Raw genomic sequence first — 21,141 nt, 5'->3', positions numbered from 1 at the left:
GACTCCGTGCTGTGATCCCTCCTGAAACCGTGTTGAGAGAGATCGAGACAATCCGAACTTTCGATAAAAGCGGCAAGGTGGGAGTTGAGGTGCGCCTCTAGCATCTTTGCTGGGGCAGGGAGAAGGGAGATTGGTCGGAATTTTTTAGAACTGATGGGTCCAGGGTGGCCTTTTTTAGGAGAGGTTTTACCACCGCTCTTTTCCACTGCGTGGGAAAGACCCCGTCTCTCATGGCTCTGTTCATGATGTCAACCACAGGAGGTAGAAAGGTTTCTCTGCATTGTTTAAGGATCCTTAGGGGACAATTATCCAGAGGAGAGCCAGACTTCGTTTTGTTAAGTAGACAATCAAGATGCAGATTGTAAACAGTAAGGTCTACAATACAAACACACTTCCAGTATAATGACCTTCATAACATCAATGGCCATGTTATTTTTGTCTGCTTGTCCCATGTACAGAGTGTACAATGCATCTGGATCGGGGGATGTTCACATCTTCAGAGAAAGTTTGGGGAGTCTGCTTCCTTCTGACGAACCCAGTGTGTAAATGGAGCCCAGGTGTCTTTAGGTCTAGATGTGGGGGGTATTAGCTCACGGTAAATGGATAATTGTTCCTGACTGATTGCGACATCTTTAATCCATGCATCTGTAGAAGGAGTGGAAAGTTTGCCCCAATGCATGATCTCCATGCCTTTAGCTAATAGAAGTAACATGGCCAGGAGACGGCGCCAGCCTGGAGGGGTCTCCTTCACAAACCCAAGCAGGCCCACCAGGGGTGTACGCTCCAGTGTCAGACCCGTAATATCCTGAATACCATTAGGGACCTTATCCCAGAACCTCGCTATTGATGGACATAGCCATGCGACATGCAGAAAGGTGGCCCGCGAGGCGCCGAATCACCAGCAATCACCATCTGCTCTAAGGCCCTTACGATGGAGTTGTAGTGGGGTGCGATAGATACGGTGTAGGAACTTGAAATTAATAAGCCTTAGTCTGTGGTTAGGAGAGAGAAGTTCCAGCCGACCACAGCAGAACAAAGCGATACAAAAGGGGATGATGGACGGAGCGTTTGAACAAATCAAACACTCACCCCCAGTCAATTGATCTGGGTTTAATCCATCACCATTCTTTAGTTCACTCAGCCACCCCAGCTCAGACATGGCTATATGCAAATCAGTCTGTCCCTGTGCCTTATGGGAACAGTCCAGCCCGAACTGCCAAGCCATGTCTTCCCTGGACCGGAAACAAGCATCCTGGGACCGGTTTCGGATTCATAATCCTCATCAGCCAGGCTATCTTGAATCCAGTGGCCAAGTGAACAAGGGACCCACGTCTGAGTGTACCCTGCCACACTTAGGGCGAACAAAGCGATACAAAAGGGGATGATGGACGGAGCGTTTGAACAAATCAAACACTCACCCCCAGTCAACTGATCTGGGTTTAATCCATCACCATTCTTTAGTTCACTCAGCCACCCCAGCTCAGACATGGCTATATGCAAATCAGTCTGTCCCTGTGCCTTATGGGAACAGTCCAGCCCGAACTGCCAAGCCATGTCTTCCCTGGACCGGAAACAAGCATCCTGGGACCGGTTTCGGATTCATAATCCTCATCAGCCAGGCTATCTTGAATCCAGTGGCCAAGTGAACAAGGGACCCACGTCTGAGTGTACCCTGCCACACTTAGGGCGAACAAAGCGATACAAAAGGGGATGATGGACGGAGCGTTTGAACAAATCAAACACTCACCCCCAGTCAACTGATCTGGGTTTAATCCATCACCATTCTTTAGTTCACTCAGCCACCCCAGCTCAGACATGGCTATATGCAAATCAGTCTGTCCCTGTGCCTGATTGGAACAGTCCAGCCCGAACTGCCAAGCCATGTCTTCCCTGGACCGGAAACAAGCATCCTGGGACCGGTTTCGGATTCATAATCCTCATCAGCCAGGCTATCTTGAATCCAGTGGCCAAGTGAACAAGGGACCCACGTCTGAGTGTACCCTGCCACACTTAGGGCGAACAAAGCGATACAAAAGGGGATGATGGACAGAGCGTTTGAACAAATCAAACACTCACCCCCAGTCAACTGATCTGGGTTTAATCCATCACCATTCTTTAGTTCACTCAGCCACCCCAGCTCAGACATGGCTATATGCAAATCAGTCTGTCCCTGTGCCTTATGGGAACAGTCCAGCCCGAACTGCCAAGCCATGTCTTCCCTGGACCGGAAACAAGCATCCTGGGACCGGTTTCGGATTCATAATCCTCATCAGCCAGGCTATCTTGAATCCAGTGGCCAAGTGAACAAGGGACCCACGTCTGAGTGTACCCTGCCACACTTAGGGCGAACAAAGCGATACAAAAGGGGATGATGGACGGAGCGTTTGAACAAATCAAACACTCACCCCCAGTCAACTGATCTGGGTTTAATCCATCACCATTCTTTAGTTCACTCAGCCACCCCAGCTCAGACATGGCTATATGCAAATCAGTCTGTCCTTGTGCCTTATGGGAACAGTCCAGCCCGAACTGCCAAGCCATGTCTTCCCTGGACCGGAAACAAGCATCCTGGGACCGGTTTCGGATTCATAATCCTCATCAGCCAGGCTATCTTGAATCCAGTGGCCAAGTGAACAAGGGACCCACGTCTGAGTGTACCCTGCCACACTTAGGGCGAACAAAGCGATACAAAAGGGGATGATGGACGGAGCGTTTGAACAAATCAAACACTCACTCCCAGTCAACTGATCTGGGTTTAATCCATCACCATTCTTTAGTTCACTCAGCCACCCCAGCTCAGACATGGCTATATGCAAATCAGTCTGTCCCTGTGCCTTATGGGAACAGTCCAGCCCGAACTGCCAAGCCATGTCTTCCCTGGACCGGAAACAAGCATCCTGGGACCGGTTTCGGATTCATAATCCTCATCAGCCAGGCTATCTTGAATCCAGTGGCCAAGTGAACAAGGGACCCACGTCTGAGTGTACCCTGCCACACTTAGGGCGAACAAAGCGATACAAAAGGGGATGATGGACGGAGCGTTTGAACAAATCAAACACTCACCCCCAGTCAACTGATCTGGGTTTAATCCATCACCATTCTTTAGTACACTCAGCCACCCCAGCTCAGACATGGCTATATGCAAATCAGTCTGTCCCTGTGCCTTATGGGAACAGTCCAGCCCGAACTGCCAAGCCATGTCTTCCCTGGACCGGAAACAAGCATCCTGGGACCGGTTTCGGATTCATAATCCTCATCAGCCAGGCTATCTTGAATCCAGTGGCCAAGTGAACAAGGGACCCACGTCTGAGTGTACCCTGCCACACTTAGGGCGAACAAAGCGATACAAAAGGGGATGATGGACGGAGCGTTTGAACAAATCAAACACTCACCCCCAGTCAACTGATCTGGGTTTAATCCATCACCATTCTTTAGTTCACTCAGCCACCCCAGCTCAGACATGGCTATATGCAAATCAGTCTGTCCCTGTGCCTTATGGTAACAGTCCAGCCCGAACTGCCAAGCCATGTCTTCCCTGGACCGGAAACAAGCATTCTGGGACCGGTTTCGGATTCATAATCCTCATCAGCCAGGCTATCTTGAATCCAGTGGCCAAGTGAACAAGGGACCCACGTCTGAGTGTACCCTGCCACACTTAGGGCGAACAAAGCGATACAAAAGGGGATGATGGACGGAGCGTTTGAACAAATCAAACACTCACCCCCAGTCAACTGATCTGGGTTTAATCCATCACCATTCTTTAGTTCACTCAGCCACCCCAGCTCAGACATGGCTATATGCAAATCAGTCTGTCCCTGTGCCTTATGGGAACAGTCCAGCCCGAACTGCCAAGCCATGTCTTCCCTGGACCGGAAACAAGCATCCTGGGACCGGTTTCGGATTCATAATCCTCATCAGCCAGGCTATCTTGAATCCAGTGGCCAAGTGAACAAGGGACCCACGTCTGAGTGTACCCTGCCACACTTAGGGCGAACAAAGCGATCCCCTTTTGTATCACTTTGTTCGCCCTAAGTGTGGCAGGGTCATAAGGCACAGGGTCAGACTGATTTGCATATAGCCATGTCTGAACTGGGGTGGCTGAGTGAACTAAAGAATGGTGATGGATTAAACCCAGATCAGTTGACTGGGGGTGAGTGTTTGATTTGTTCAAACGCTCCGTCCATCATCCCCTTTTGTATCGACCACAGCAGAACAGCCACAGTTCATCTGTGATCGGTGTAGTCAAATCTGCACACTAGGTTTCCAATACTTTAGGCGTAAGTATTGGGGAGGAACACTGTGTGATACTCTATAGGCGCGTTATCAAATTCCGTTAGGAGGTGAGGATATGTTTAATCGATAAGAGAGGAGGGGGGCACCGGAAAGGTGTGATGTAATGCACTGCATGTAGCGCGTAGTTGGTAGTAGAGTAATATATCTGAGAAATTGGGTGGGGCACCCTCGACTGGTTGCAGGGGGGGCAATGAACTGGTTTTTGGGATATAAGTCTGTGAATCTTTTCAGGTTTAATGTGTACACCTATTTAACCGGTCCAGGATCTAGTAGCAGGGGAGTTTTGGATTGTGTGCTAGTGGGATAGATGGGGCACCGTGTATTGCAAGGCCCGCTCTACTACGCAGACCATCCCACGCAAATACAGGTACCCTCACGGGTGCCAGGATGAGGCCGTCTCCAAACGTCCACCAGGTTGTGTTCCAGGGTGAGTGTCTGCAGCATAGCCATGGCCTGGTATGTAGGCTCCAGGAGGTGCCTGACCTATCAAGTGTGTTATCCAGGATAGCGTTGAAATCTCTCCTCCCTCATATCAAGGTGCTGTGCCCAAATGCAGTTATTTTTTGCCAAAAAACTCAGGATCGTCTGTATTGTGCCAGTATATCACAACTAGAGTGAGCCTGCTTCCCCCCAAATTGCCATGGATCACGACATATCTGCCCTTCGGATTAATGGACAATGCCAGTGTAGACCAGCCTAACCCACTGGACACCAGTGTTGCCACGCCTCTGGCGTACTGGGAGTATGCAGCAGAAAAAACGCCTCCCTATCTCCGGGCATGTAGTTTGGATATCTAGGTGCTACTGAGATGTGTTTCCTGGAAGAAAACAGATATCTTTCTTGTGTCTAACTAAATATGCTTGTATTAAGCGTGTTTTCCTGTAGTCATGTAGTCATTTAGGCAGCAGATATTCCAAGTTATGCATGAGATTGATGTCATGTTGAGCAGCCAACTGTAGAGAGGTGTGGATTTAGAACCCCGCTGATGCTCATCGGGATTTCATAATGTCGGTTATGTTTGTGCAAAGGGGCTGCTCAGAATTTGTGAGGCACAGACATGTGAGCATGTGGTGGTAAAAATAACCAGGACCCAATGATTTTGCGACCCAACCCGAATAGAGAAATCAAAACTAACCCATCCCTCCCACCTCCTACACCAACCCCCTAGTTAGGTTGTGAATAAGTACCCACCCCAAGTCCAATAAAGAGCCCCAACCTGTAATTTGACATAATAATGGGAGTTTCCCCTGGGGGATTAGGATTCACCAGCGTATTGCCTTGCCATGTGGGGCAGGGTGGCCGGGGATTTAACAAATTAGGTATAGCATTGCGTAGACAAGAGACTGTTAACAATACATCAGAGCAATATAGTTACATTGAGAAAAGGATACCATTTGAGCAGAGTGTAAATTAAAGTAGTATGTTACTCGCTCTGCGGCTTTCTTGACGGATGTCCCCATCAGTTGGTGTAATTACGGCGGTAGTTCAATCATTGTCACTCAGCCTGGCGTCTACCACAGAGCACAGTGAGTTCCCACTGGAGCACTCTAGCATGCTGATTTTAGGGCAGACTTCGCATGTGTAAAAAGGTGCGGTTTTCCATCAGAGGTGACTCAAAGCTTAGCGGGGTATAAGAGCATGTAAGATGCACCCGCTTGCAGGAGAATATGTTTGGCTGGGAAAAATTCCCGAAGAGCCACTTGGACCAAGGGAGGAAAGTCAAGATAGAACAAGATGCTGTTTCCCTGATGCTGTATGACTCCACACTCTTGCGCAAGGTACAGTATCACATTTTGGTCTCGGCATTTGAGCAGGTGTGCAATGATAGGATGTGGAGTAGCATCCACCCACGGTTTTGGGCCTAGGGAGCGATGTGCATGCTCAACAATGAACACAGTCAAGAGATCGGAGCCAAACAAGTCCTGCAGAAGGATCTCCACAAATTCCTCCATTTTAGCAATAGCTGTGGTCTCCAGAACACCAGTGATGCGGATGCTGCTCCTTCTAGATCAGCCCTCTAGGTCTTTGTCTTTTGGCTTTAATGACATGCAGGACCTTTTCTATCTGGAGAAGGTGACGCTTGGATTCAACATGATAGTCGTGTGCATCAGAGACTCTGCTTTCTAGCTGGTGTCAATTGTCTTTAGGCGGGATTTGATCTCCAGGAGGATAGCCCAAAGGTTGTCGCCCTGTCTCTAAGTTTCTTCACGGGTGCCCTCCACCATATCAGATTCACCCCTGTACCTGGTAGGCGTGTCTGCGTTTTGTTTTTGAATGACAGCTTTGTTTTAGGTTGTGTTTCCCCATTTTCTTTTTGTCATTTGATATGTGGCACAATAGGTCAATGCCAGCACACCTACCCTCTCCCTGTGCCTGCGACGTCCGACTTGAGCATCAAATGGGGTTGCTATAGAGTTCAGAGGAGGGAGCAGAAATTAAGCTGGAGGGGACCTGGCATGCCTGACATGGAGAATGATGCAGAGGGCAGGTGTGGGCCTGGCTGTGGGGGCGATGTAGTGTCAGGGTTCACAGTTCTGACACACAGCGTGTGAAAAGATTTGACCCACATACTCTGGGAGGGCTCAGCGATCCATGCAGGAGTTGGCTGTTGGGCCACAAGACAGCTCAGTGCCAGGTAATCTATGAAGCAGGTCAGCATCAGGCACGGCCCATCTCACTCAACGGGCCTTCATAAGGCTCAGCCTCACTGTCCCCTACCCGGATCCGGCCAGCGATGGCGCAGTCCCAAGTTCTGGCGAGTCTCCCGGGTCAGTGTTGGTGGTTAGGGGGGTGGTTCTTGTCTGCCCTGCCCAATGCAGGCATGGTTTCCAGTTCGAACAAAGCAAACACAAAGAGGTGATGGAAGAAGCACTGAAACTTTACATAAACTCACCCCAGTCACAGATCTGGGTTGAATCCATCATCATTCTTTAGCTGACTTCACCACACAAGTTCAGACCCAGCCATATGCAAATCAGTCTTGACCCTGTTCCTCCTGGGAAAAGACCAGCCCGAACTGCCAAGCCAGGTCTTCTCCGGATGGATTAAACCCAGATCTGCAACAGTGAGTGAGTGTCTGAAAAGTTTCAGTGCTCCTTCCATCATCTCCTTGTGTTTGCACTCTTTGTAGGGCCACAGGACAGCGCAGTGCAGCAGCGTTCAAAGGCAGGTGGCGAGACCTGGAGGGTCTGCCTGGTCTGGCATGTAGGGTATGCTATTATCTTGCCCGCCACGCCTGATCCAGCTTAGAACCGGACGAGCCTCGGGACAGCCCTCAGGACAGGTGCTGCATGGCCCCGCTGAGTGCCGCGTTGGGCGCCTCCCCACCAATTTCCACTTGGCCCAGCAAGTGTCCACATAGTTTCAGATATAGGGAGAGTCCACTCAGCCGATATGGGCAGCCGGCGGTGTATCCCACTCAGCACTTTTGCTGAAGGTTCATCAGGTGGGGTCTCGGGCCAGCGCAAGCCAGCAACTGTCGCAGGCAGGTGGCTGGCCAGGAAGGGGCTCTCACCTCAGCTTGTCAGGCCCGCCTCACCTGTCACGCATGATCGGGCCTAATGCAGCAGGTCCTCGTCTCAGCAGGGCAGTGTCGGCAGGCACCAGCCTCCCATGTCTCTTTCTCGACTAGGTCGAGTCTGTTTAATTTGTCCGCTGCATCACGGTGCCACATTGCCTTTCGGATGTCGCACAGCTGGCTCCAGAGGGCCCAGATCGCTGACCTTGCCCATTTCAACCCAGGCCCAGCTCGGGCCAGGAGGGACACTCACTCCTGACAGGCCACCAGGAAGTCTCTGGTGCTAAGGCAGTCTATCGCTCTGATAAGTGCCTTCCAATGTCTGCCGTTAGTGCATGATAATTAAAGGATTTTCCCCCAGACCGGCAGAGCCCGTTCAAGGAGCGGCCATCTTTCAGCTCAGCTAAGCCACACCCCCTCAGACTAGGTATTTAGTTTCAAAAATTAAATGTTAAGTCTCCATGACATACACTAAAAATTTCAATTAATCGTTTTCTAATCATTTTAAATTTACATCTACATGTCATATTTGGTATGTGCTTCCATCATGATGAAGGATGATTACACAACATACACAATTGGGATGAACTTGTATATATACAAAATGTGTATGACCATATGTACACTTTATTTACTTAACAGTACAGTTCAACAGAACACTTTAACTAGTATTACAGACAGGACAATGTAAAAGTATTTTTCGAATGTCAAAGTTAACAGTTTTAGTACATTCCACAGAGTACGTTACAAAAGAGGACAGGTACAATAAATGCTATTTTAATGCAACAACTTTCATTTAAGTGCACATACCTCCTATTACGATGGTGACGTAGTGGGTCATCATCCATATTAAGCAGAAGGTAGTCAGCACCTTGCAATATCAGGTTCATTGTGGGAAGTTGAGTAGAACAGGTTGGTAAATGTAGCTTTCCTATTTAAATAGGCTGCAATCCGCAAGCTCAGGTGCAGAGGTGTAGCTGCCATGGTAATGCTGACAGAGTTGTGCCTGTAATACATCCATCAGCCAATTTTCTGCTCTAACTCCATTGACAGAGGAGTCTTCAGATGAAGGTGATGGCCTGGCCTGACAGACTTTTGTCCATCAAACCGGCAACATATAAATCAGATGGGATGACAATTCCGACAGGTGACAAATGAAATGAAGATTTTTGATGGTCTGGATGATCTGCCAAGATTTAAATTGGGTCCGGGGGTACAAGGGAAACCTAGGGGAACCTAATTGGCATATTCAAACTGTGGTCCATCGCTATCAGCCTCAAATTGTGCCTAGGTCCCAGTCCACCACAGCCATTTCATTGTACGAACATTCTAGCTCCACCAGAGCTTTGTATGAGGGCTTCCCACCTAGGGCACTTCTTCCTAGATCATCTTGTGCAGATAATGCCATTCCCTCATGTCAGCCTCAGTTTATGCCATAAGAAGAAAAAAAGGAGTGACCTAGCCACTTTGTACTGCCTTAGACCTAGCAAGCCTTCTTTGCTAAAGTATTGCTAACTGATCATATGGCTAAAACTGAAAGCAAAAGTGTCTACAGATGACCATAGTGGAGATACAGCCCATTGTGTCAGAAACAGACCAAACTAGTGACCCTGCAGAGGGAAGTGGACCTCCTGAAACGTAAAGCTGATGATGTAGAGGGGCGATCACATCAGAATAATGTTAGGGTAGGGGGTCCACCCGAGAAGATTGAGGGCCCAACTATGGATCTGTACCTGGAGCAATGTATGGTACAAACAGTTCTTGGAGGAACAAACTCCACTTTCTTTTCAATGGAATGGGCGTATCATGTGCCAGCCCGGCCACCCCCACCCGGTGCACCCCCATGCCCAATGGTAGCACACCTGTTCAGTTATCAAGACAGGGATAATATCTTCCAGATTGACAGTGCTAAAGGCCCATGGCTGGTAGAAAACCAGGTATTTATGATATTTCTGAACTACACAGCTGATGTTCGAAAAATAAAGGGCATGCTTTGAAGCCCAGACTCCGGCAGATGGGGCTTGAATACCTGCTGATTTTTTCTGGCTAAACTCAAAGTCATGGATGGTGACAAGGCTCTCATTTTCCATGAGGCCTGTGACTAATTGGAGTCTAGAGGGGAGCATCCTCTATTTGATCAACCAAACACTGAGGAGGGTTGGACCCTGACATGGAATCTGCGCTCATCAGCCTTCAAGTCCTGCTCCCGCCCTTCCCGGGAAAAGGCAGCAAAGGAGAGAGCTCAAGTTGTGGCTGCACTGGTGCAAGTGGGATCCCCTGGCTCTGGCACCGGCTCCTTGGACGCCTCAGAGACACACTCATTGGGAGGCTCCCTAAAAAAAAAGATCCTGTAGACACAAAGGAGGGGTCTCAAGGTCACCCCATTGACATCTGATCTCCACTGATGAGTATGTTGTTTTCATATTCTTTTTTTGGATGTTGGAGAATGGAATGCTGTTGGAGCAATGACTACTCCAGATTCTACTGTTGTAACTTTGATATGCCGTGGCAGTGGGTGGGATGGATTCAACACTGGTTGAGGTGCTAAAGGACACTATGGTTATTCTTTACTCGTAGGGGCACATTAGGATGGCGGGAGGATCGCCCTCGCCAGGCTGGCGGTAGGCTGGCGCTGACCACTCGTGTCCAAGAGGTGTTGCCCAGAGGGCCAATGAGGTCTCAGAAGAATAGTGTCTGGTGTCTCTGGGGGTAGGGTTTAGACTAGGGCTAAACAGGCTGTGTCTGTGAGTTTGAAAATCCATGTTTTTAACGCCTTCCGAAAGAGGTTCTCTGACGGGATCTGACGCAGTTGAAGTGGGAGTTTATTCCAGGCTCTGGCACCTAGCACTCCCAGAGATTTTCCTCCTTTCGTACCTAGCCTAAACTTGGGAGTCACCAGCAGGTTCAGGTTGGAGGATCTAAGTGAGCGAGAAGGCACATATCTTCCAAACCTTTTTGACAGGTAAGAGGGACCTAGCTGGTGATAGGCCCTGAAGGTGATTACTAGGATTTTAAACAACACTCTCTTGTGAATGGGCAGCCAGTGCAGGATCTTGAGTGCTGCTGATGCAGACGACTTCCTGGGCCATCTCAGCACAAGGCGGGTGGTGGCGTTCTGGACCATCTGCAGTCTATGCAGTACTGCTTTACTGGAGCCAGCATATAGACTATTGCAGTAGTCCAGACGGGAGGTAATAAGGGCCACCGCTACCGTCTTTCTGGCTGTCAGAGGGAGAAGGTCAAAAAACCTTCTGAGGCCTTTGATTATACTAAAGCAGGACCCTGCCACAGTACCTGCTTGTTGTCTGAATGATAAAGCCTCATCAAACCTGATCCCAAGGTTGCGGGCCGTGGTAATGGTGTTTGGGGGGATTTCTGCGTCTTGAGGCCACCATAATTTGGGGGGAAAAAGGTTTTGTTGTCCAAATGAAAGGATTTCAGTCTTGCCCGAGTTGCATTTGAGATGGTGTTTTCTCATCCAGTCAAATATGGCGGTAAGACAATCTCTCAGGTTTTCCTCTGCCTTTGTTGTGTTGCTGTCCAAAACGAGGATTAGCTGAGTATCATCAGCGTAAGATATAGCGCTTATGTGGAAAGATGAGATAAGCTCTATCAAGGGGGTCATATAAAGATTAAACAGTACTGGGCTCAAACTGGAGCCATGAGGTACCCCTGTTTTTAATGTTTTCTCCTCTGAGCAGTAGTTCCCTAATATCGTGACTTGCTTCCTTTGACCGAGAAAATTTTTCAGCCACTCAAGAGCAACTCCTGCTATTCCTGATTCTGCTAGGCAGCCAATTAATACGGGGTGTGAGATGGTATCAAAGGCCGCCGATAGATCGAGCAGAACCAGTACAGCCTTTTTACCTTGGTCCATAGCAGTTTTCAGAGTCTCCACAGTGTGTAAGAGTGCTGACTCCGTGGAGTGTTTAGCTCTGAAGCCCGCTTGGTTGGGATGTAGGATGTCGTTATCCTCCAGATGCCTAGTCAGTTGTTTGTTTACTGCTGCTTAGTTGGCAGATGCTGCATGTCATCCTGGTTGGATACCTTGGCACTTGGGTCTCAGTGTGGGGGGGCGAGTGGACCCCGTACATTGTATTAGAAGGCATTATGAATGAATGCAATTTAAATGTATCTGCCTTCCTACCGCCAATATAGAGTGTTGTTAATGTATGCCAGATGTGGTTCTGTCACACATACAAAGAAAGTAAAAATGCAATACAAATATTTACAAAAAAAACAAACTGATGATATAGCTGTGCGTAGGCAGATCGGGTGATATTTGCACAAAATATTGAGTATTAATATCAGGAGACAGAAATATCAGAAACAACATATCGTGATACAAAAATATTCTGATGCAGCTATATTGTTGTCAAGAAGTTTGTTTCTTGAGGTAAGTAATATTATTGTTAAGAATATCTTTTGTGCCGATTAAGAGTTTGGCAGTGGTGTGGCCGCTTTGCGCCACCACAGCACCACCACAGCTATGCATGGCCCACCCGCCAGATTACAAGTACAACTCGTGTCTAGTGGACTTTTCTTTTGCTGTTCCCGCGGCGGTGGCATAAAAATGGGCACCGGAAGGAGAATGCAAAAAAGTTCCAGCATGGCATGGACTGAGAAGTCCATGCCATGCTGGAACTTGGGGTGCATGTATATAGGTGGGCACATGTTGTGCTCCCCTGAATGCATCACCATGGCAGCCGGTGCATGGTGCCCTGTAGGGCCCTCTTTGTTTCCACACCACCAGCTTTTTCATGGTGGGCTCACCGCCATAAAAAGGTTAGGCGGTGGGGAAACTCGAAATATGGTTGGTGCACTGTGGCCTTGCATATTGGATAGCCCTGTCTGCGGCGCTGCCGCCACCTGATGCAGCTGGCACAAAGGTGGCGGACCAAATGACCGCCTCGGAATAGGGCAGCCACAGGACTGCTACCGCTGCACCACCATAAGTCTGGCGGACAAAGATCCCAGACTTGTAATCGGCCCCTTTGTTTTTAATATAATGTTCAATGATATAGTTGTTAAAAATATATATTTTTATTATTTTTATGTCTTTTAAGACATATATTAATTTAATGTGTTATCATTGTGTAATTGTTATTATTTTTTTACGATAGTTTGTCATTTTAAGTGATTTAGATTTTGTTATTTATTTGCTAAAGATTTCTAGTGTCATACTGGGTTCTTGGGTTTGTAGGGGGATAGTGTGGGGAGTTAAGTAATAATCAATTATTACTTAACTATGTGATTGATATTAATGTTGTACATTATGTCATATTGATATATTTTAGCTTTATTTTAGGTTGCTAGGTTTGTCTGGGTATAGGGTGGGAAGTTAATTAAGCAATAATCTCTTTTTTTGTAGTTTTATATAGCGCAAACGTGAGCCGAAGGTATCAGAGCACTGTACATGAGCACAAGTTACATTACAGATGGACAATTTCTTTTTTTGGGGGGGTCATGGGGTGATTAAGTGATTTGCCCAGAATCACAGGCTGTTTAAGCCTCCCGCCCAACTTGAGCTTAGGTGAGGGCTGCTGGGTTTGTAGGGGTTTACTGAGGGAAGTTTTTAAGCAATAGTCAATTAACAATGAATTATTAATTAATTATTTAATTGACTATTCATGCTGTAAGTTGTGTTATACATATTTGTTTTAGTTATATTTTAGATGTGGGCTGCTAGGTTTGTAGAGGTATATGGTGGGAAGTTAATTACGTAATAATTACATTATAATTATGTTTTATTTGATAATTACTCATCATTTTTATTAATTATGTAAATTGTTGAATTGTTTTTTAAATATATTTTTTGCAAGTTCATATTAAGAGTTTTATATTTTTAATAGTTTAAAGTTAATTACTTTCCCTACTGTTGTACAGACTGGAGTGGGAATAGTAAATGTAACCCTTCCGAACTCTAACACTTTCCCTACTGTAGCACAGACTGGAGTGTGAATAGTAAATCCTACCTGCTCTAAGTCCAAAACTTTCTCAACTATAGCACAGACTGGAATGGGAATAGTACGTCTTACCCCCTCCAAAGTAAGGCTTTCCCTACTGTTGGACAGGCTGGAGTTGAAATAGTAAATTTAACCAATCTGACGTTCACCACTTTCCCTATCATTGCATAGACTGGAATGGGAATAGTAATGCTTCCACCCTCCGAAGTCCAACGCTTTCCCTATTGTTGCACATGGTGGAGTGGGAATAGTAAATTTTACCTCTAAAAAGTCCAACACTTTTCCTACTGTTGCACAGACTGGAGTGGGAATAGTAAATGTAAGCCCTTCAAAGTCCAAAACTTTCCCTACTATAGCACAGACTGGAGTGGGAATAGTAAATCTTCATCCTCCGAAGTCAAAAGCTTTCCCTATTGTTGTATAGACTTGAGTGGTAATAGTAAATTTAATCCCTCCAAAGTCCAATGCTTTCCATATTGTTGTGCAGACTGGAGTGAGAATAGTAAATGTAATCTCTCCAAAGTCCTATATTTTTGACACAATATTTGTGTCAAACCGTATTGTGTACCGGCCTCCCACTGACACTGGATTTGGTACCGAGATACCGACGGATAGGGCGGGGTCTCCTTAATACCTGAGTCTGCACCAGGTGAGGTGAGGCCTGGACCTCATACAGGGCAGGTGTGGAATTCACCCTTCCTGTATGGAGGTACCGTGTATGTTCAAAGTGTGCACATTATCTGTTTTACTATATTTTTACCAATTGCAGTAGCTATAATTGTGAGAAGGTCCTGAAGAAAGCCAAGGCGACTTTGCCTTTTGTTGGCTGAAACTAGTTGACCATAAATCGGCGGTATATTTGTTTACAGCCGCTCCTGCATCTATTTTTAATAGGTATGGAGGCATACTTTAATAAAGGTTCCTGTATGCCCTCGTATCCTTTTTAAACTTTTCATTTGCCTTTGCACTGCACTATACTAGGCCAGTGTATTTAAGAACACAGGTTTGCCATCACACGATTGTGACTTTTTGATCTTCTGGCTCTCTGTTTATTACGCTCATATCACAGAGTCACCTCCTCATCTAATGGGGCTCTATGACAGGGGAGTTGGAATTCCAAATGATGACACTGGCCACAAAGGGCAGTTGATGGAAATCCAATAGTCACCTCTTTGGGTCTAGAACTTGTATATCTGTTTAGATAGAACATATCAGACAGTAAGATACATGATCAGTGCCTTTTTCTCTCTCTTTTTAACTCTGTTATTTATCTTTTGACCATCAGATTCCTTTTTGTGATTACAGTACCTTGATATTATGTCAGTGATTCAATCAGGCTGAAGACGGGCCACATGGTATGCACTGATACTGTGCCTGCTGCCCATCCTAGGGTCAAGTGATTCAATTTTGGCAATAATACATAGTTTGCCGCCACTCATTGATATATATATATGGTAGCCACTACAGCTTAACACACAAAGGCCCTCATTACGATGGTTGTTGGACGAGCATCTGTCTGACATCGTATTGGGATGGAGTCTGTCCTACATGTTCTTGTCTGCTCCACCTGCCTTACTATAATCCGACGATGTGAAGGCAATCAGAAACATACATTTATCAATTGTGGATCGTGCTGTGGCCCAGAAAAGGGCCGCAGCACAAGCCACAATCGAAATATGTATGTTTACAAATATCCCTGCACCTTGTGCCAGCCACTGTACGGTGCCTGCTGCAGGGTGCATGGCTGTTTGGGGGGGCACCACATGTGTCCCCCGGGCCCAGGAGTGGAGGCCCAGGGGGAAGGGGGCTCTACCTGGGGTCAGTAAAGTCCCTTTATGTGTACCTTTTCATGGTTGTTGGACCGCCAATAAAAGGCAGAAGGAAACGGGCATCGTAATCCTTATGGTGGTGCCTGAGCAGGCACTGCCCCTATTGTAGGGGTTAGGACCCCACCGCTGCCCTGACAGCCTCCTTGAGCCCTTCGGAAAAGCAACCGTGTGTCCATCCACCTGATGCCTCTGACCGCTGGATCATAGTCGGGCACTGGACCGCTTCAGTGGATGCCGGTGGGTCCGCCACTGGCGGCCTGTCAGTGGCAGGCCCACCGACATTGTAATGTGGGCCAAAATGTCATGGTCCTAAAACTTCAATCTGTGAAGAGAACTATGATAGTGCATTGCTCTCTGATTTTCAGGTGCCTCGTCCAAATTATGCAGCAATTCACCTGCTGTGCACCTGGCTACAAAGGCTAATTGCCTCATGTATAAAGTGAAAAACTGCACAGTACCTGTAAACATGACTAATAAATCTGTGAAAGCCCCTTTCCTCCTCAACTTTCACTCTTTCCTCAGGTGATTTACCAAGTTTTCTCTTATGGTTTCCTCTTTTCCAAAAAACAAAATTCCACAATTGTTGAAAGAGGACAAATTACTCATTGGCCAGGTACTGGACTGGCTCCTGCTATACTGCTATGTCATGCCTGACATTCAACTCATATAAAACTTTCTAGTTATCCCTCACACAAATGCCAGGGGGATATCACAGAACACAACAGTTTGGTATGGTTTTCCTGAACTATGGGTTAAACCTTCAAATTCAAGAAGTGTGGAAACAGCCACAACTCTACAGGATATGAGTAATGCTGCTAGCATGGAGAAAATAACTGTCAAACCAATGGAACAAAGAACTGTGAGGTTGCCCTCGACTAATACTGGCATCCTAAAACATGCCTTTGCCCACACATGTGAAACAGATCTCTGAACAAGTTGCAATTTCATGACAAAATTGAAGATGTGCATTTTACTGCCAGTGATAATGACCCACTTTTGGGTGAATGCTTAGGGGCTGCTTAGGATGGCGGGGAGACCGCCACTGACCGACTGTTGGTGGCAGTCTCCCTGTCATCCTAAGCAGCTTCTTCGCCCGCTACATTGGGATGGTGGGCGGAGGGGTGGCGGTCAGAGAGACTGACTGCCACGGATCCGACCATCAGAGGGGACTCAAATCCCTACAATGCTAGCGGTGCCTCCCAGGCACCGCTGTAGGGATTAGGATGGTCTCCCCTGCCAGCCTTTTCATGGCGGTTCACCCATCATGGAAAGGCTGGTGGAGATGGGTATTAGGGGCCCATAGCAGGCCCCCCCTTCACCCCGGGCCCTTTTCCAACAGATCCCTGTAACAAGTTAAAGGCAATGCATGGTGCCTCTCACGTAGTACAGGGATGTGTCACACATGCCATATTTCCATTGCGGCGGGTGCTGCAGCCAGCAGCACCCGCTGCAATGGAAAACCTATACAATGTGACCGCCACCGTGGCAGTCGCATTGTAATTTGACCTGTGAGACCCCGACACTATGTTGAACGGTCCCCTTCTCTGTTAGGCTGGCAAGCGGACGAGAATCCGCCCGCCATCCTAATCAGGCCTTTAGATTGGAAATTGAGGTTTAAAAATTTAAAGTTTTACCCAATCCTACTTGCTATTATTTTCTTTGCCTTCTTGCCTTTATTATACTGTTGGTTGTGGTTAATAAAGTGCTGTCCCTCTAGTGCCAGGATGTCATAGGGACTTTAAAAAGGAACCTTAAAACTAAAATTGAAAGCATATACCTTGACATATAGAAGAATAACAAGAGTGTAGAACAAGATGATTTGAAGTTACTGATGAGTACCAAGTTTTAGTGGTGGGTTGTGGACCTAACCATAACATACATCTTCCTGTATTTTTTCGTTCTAAATATGTAAGCTTAACTTAACTATTTTTTATAGATATTTGTGCATATATGTATGAGTGTGTGTGTGTGCATGGGGGTGTGTGCATGTGTGTGTATTTCTAAACCTAACCCTACTTTTCTACTTATAGACATCTCTGCTTGAGATTTTGGCATCTCAAGTTAGGGCTCTGAATTTAAAGAAAGTCCTACATTTTAAAACTGATTGTTTTTTTTAAATCAGATGTTAAGGGTTATAACTAAAGCTAAACATAATTTCACATTAACCGTGTTTTGTTGTTGTGAATTTCTGCTTTTTTGTTTATATACTTTAACTAACAAGTAAAGGACACAGTTCCCAACTTGTCAGGGAAGAACAATGCCGGATGTGCATGGCCAAGGCCAAAAGGCCAAAGGTCATGCGCAGTGCAGGCCAGGCCCCGTGCTCAACTCGCAGCAGGTGACCAATACCCACTGTGCACAGCCACGACTGACCAAGCTGGGTCAGGCTTCTTTTATTTTTTAAGTGTGTTTTTCAATTTGTATTTGTATGTTGTTGTTCCCATTTTTAATGGTCTGTGGACTGTTTTCCTTGGTTGTCGGCCCTTGGCGGTGTGGGGTTGGATGCCCAATCCCCTGCAGTTGACAACGCCCCACTACACATTGCCTCTAATCGTGTCAATGTGGCGTTGGATGCAGGACCTAGCCTGTGGCGGTGTCCTGTGCCCAACCCACCCTACAGGTGACTAACACCCCTTAGCTGACCTAAGATGCCCCCCCCCGTAAGGGCTAAAGGGTCAAGGTACTCCTACGCTTATATGTTGTTTTATTTTATTTTTAAGGATAAAGAGATTGAGTCCCCGAGTCCTAAAATGACAGCTGCAATATTTCTTTTCACATGGCGGTCAGCCAATCACAGTGGCTGTTCTTGCACTACTCTGGATTTTTGTTTGCACATTAACCCCAGCCTGACCCTCCATGGGCCAGGGTTTTAGGGTACATCTACAATGCACCCCCTTATATGTTGTTTTTTTTCAATATTCAGGACATGTTTCAAACTCCCCGAGTCCTAAAATGGTGGATGCAACATTTCTCTTCATGTTGCAGCTGGCCATTCACATTGCTCGATCTTATGGGTCTGGTCGCAGTCACGTGGAGCCAGCCAATGAGAATGCTTCATTTGTCATTTACCCCTCGATATTCCCCACTTTAATATTGCCTTGCTAGATATCTCTGAACTTTGCAGCTTAAATTCTCTCAAATGGTTGACTGGAGTTTTGTCAAATGACAAAAATCATGCTTCCTATCTATCTTTTTATGAATTTGGTTTAATTTCATTCAGCCGGTTTGACTATAGCACTATCTAAATTGCCTATGGAAAATTGCATGAGGAAATCTCTTTTTGGGCCCCCCCCTTTTCTTGGCTCCAAATTGTCGGATCACCCTGAAGCTTTCCAGGCAATAGCTGAGGAGTGTGAGCCTTTTTTGGGAAAGATTTTGCTGATTTGTACAATGAAGGCAAAGTTATTGGCATTACAAAAAAAATCACTGATGTGTCATAGAATTGAGTAAGGGATAGTGTATTCGCGTACAATGGAGTAGTGTAGAGTGGAGTGGCATAGAGTAAAGTGAGGTAGAGTGAAGTGGTGTGCAGTGGATTAGTGTAGAAGAGAGTGGTGTATAGTGGAATGACATAGAGTGGAGTGGTGTGGTGTACAGTGCAATAGAGTTGAGTGGAGTGGCAAAGAGTGGAGTGGCTTAGAGTGGAGTGTGGTACTTGACAGATGTAGCGTGAGTGGGTGAACGTATATAGATGTAATATGGCATGAATACAGATAATAATGTATAAATGATGAGTTTTGGTAGCAGGTGTATATTGTGTTAGTGGTATTAAAGTTATAAGTGTTACAATATATATCCTGCTGCGGTATAACATTGTTACCTTGAAGTATACGGCGGTAGATGCCAATGAGAAGGTACTATGTGAATGGCTAATAGCTGTCTTTACAAAATATAAAAGGCAGTCATGTAGTTTTAGGCACAGTTTGGCTGCATTGTGGGTTAGAGCTTTGTATATAGGTAAGTAGTAGGCTTATTAAGGCGCTAACAGGTAGCGAAATATATTTATATGTTTCTTTATATTTGTATAACCGTTTATGGTGAACCGTGCTTTTAAAAATAAACGTAAATTGTGTGCTAATTTTTAGGTATTACTTCAGTACTCCGTAGACTTTTTTGTAAAGAATTAAATATGGAGAACATTGAAAATACACTGGCGTACACTATATTTGTAAAATATAGTGCAGTAAAGTGTATTTAAAATTTTTTAATATATATATATTTTTTTAAAATATCGCAGTACTTCCTAGGAAGTACTACCGTACTCAGTACATGAAAAAAATATATAAATATTTAAGGGAGTAACGCAGAACACAGCTAAAGAATATTTAAAAACTACATTGCTGCGTTTAACCTTTGTAAAAGCAGTTAGCAGTCAATCACATAATGCCTTGTCATCACTATGTATTGCGGTACTTCTGCAAAATACTGTGAAATTCTGTGAAACTACTGCAAAAACAGATATCACTAAATTAAATTGCCTTATAACTTAAAAATACTCACCATACTTGTCTGTACTACCCAAAAGAATCATTTGCATACCATAATATATATTCCTGACAAATTTCATTTAAATCCATTCAGCCATATTTGCTCTACGCATGAGTTTAATGTCTATGGAAAAGGCATTGTTACCAAGCCGTGTTTTAGGACCCCCCCTGTTTTCATTGCACCGCCTTGACGAATCGCCGCAAAAACTTCCATCGTCTACCATGAAGAAAAAGGAATAGGTCTGGAAAGGTTTATGGAGATTCCTCAAATGGTACAAAGTTATTGGCAAGCAAAAATTGTATGAATTCCTATCTTTGGGAATCTTAACTATAAAGAAAGATTGGCTCCAGCCACTCTGAAATATATATACATTACATTATTATAGTCAGGTCAGAGGTTTCATAAGTAGAATCGTTTTGTTTATTTAATACCTTTGGTGCTGTGTGATGAATCTGCAAAAACCTTTCCCAAAAGAATTTTTCATCCACTTTGACACCTTCAGGGAAAGTTTTACATTGATCCCTAAAGCGGCAGCCAAGAAAATTGTAGGGGTCCCAAAAGCTTGATTTTCTATGTTAATTTCCATAGAAACATTTGCTGTCCGATACAGAAAACACATCTGAATGGAATTACACTAAATTTGGCAAAAACGTACAACTTTCCTTTGAAAGTGTGTTTTTTCTGAACAACGTGTAAGTCCTTATAGCCGTTTTTGAGCAATTAGCATTTAAAGAGGTGCTTTTGTTGCTCTTGAAGGAATTAACCCCTCAGAACAAGTTATGTATATATAAATGGTGGGTCTCCTGGGACACCTGTGGTACCAAAACATTTAAAAGATAGGCCCTTCTGATTGGCTGAGAGAACTTGTTCTCCTGTCTGTCATTTTGGTACCATGGAATCGGTGTTGTTACAGCAGTATCAAAAGATCTGATTGGCTGGCTGCAACACTGAAGAAAATGTCAGAACTACCATTACAGAACTTCACGACTATGTCTGAGAGACCTAAAAAAAAGTGACCGGCCTCATAAGGGGGCAGGTTGGGCACACC

This window comes from Lissotriton helveticus, chromosome 10 (genome assembly GCF_964261635.1).
Source record: "Lissotriton helveticus chromosome 10, aLisHel1.1, whole genome shotgun sequence".
Classification (NCBI taxonomy): Eukaryota; Metazoa; Chordata; class Amphibia; order Caudata; family Salamandridae; genus Lissotriton; species Lissotriton helveticus.
This window is presented reverse-complemented; position numbering follows the sequence as displayed.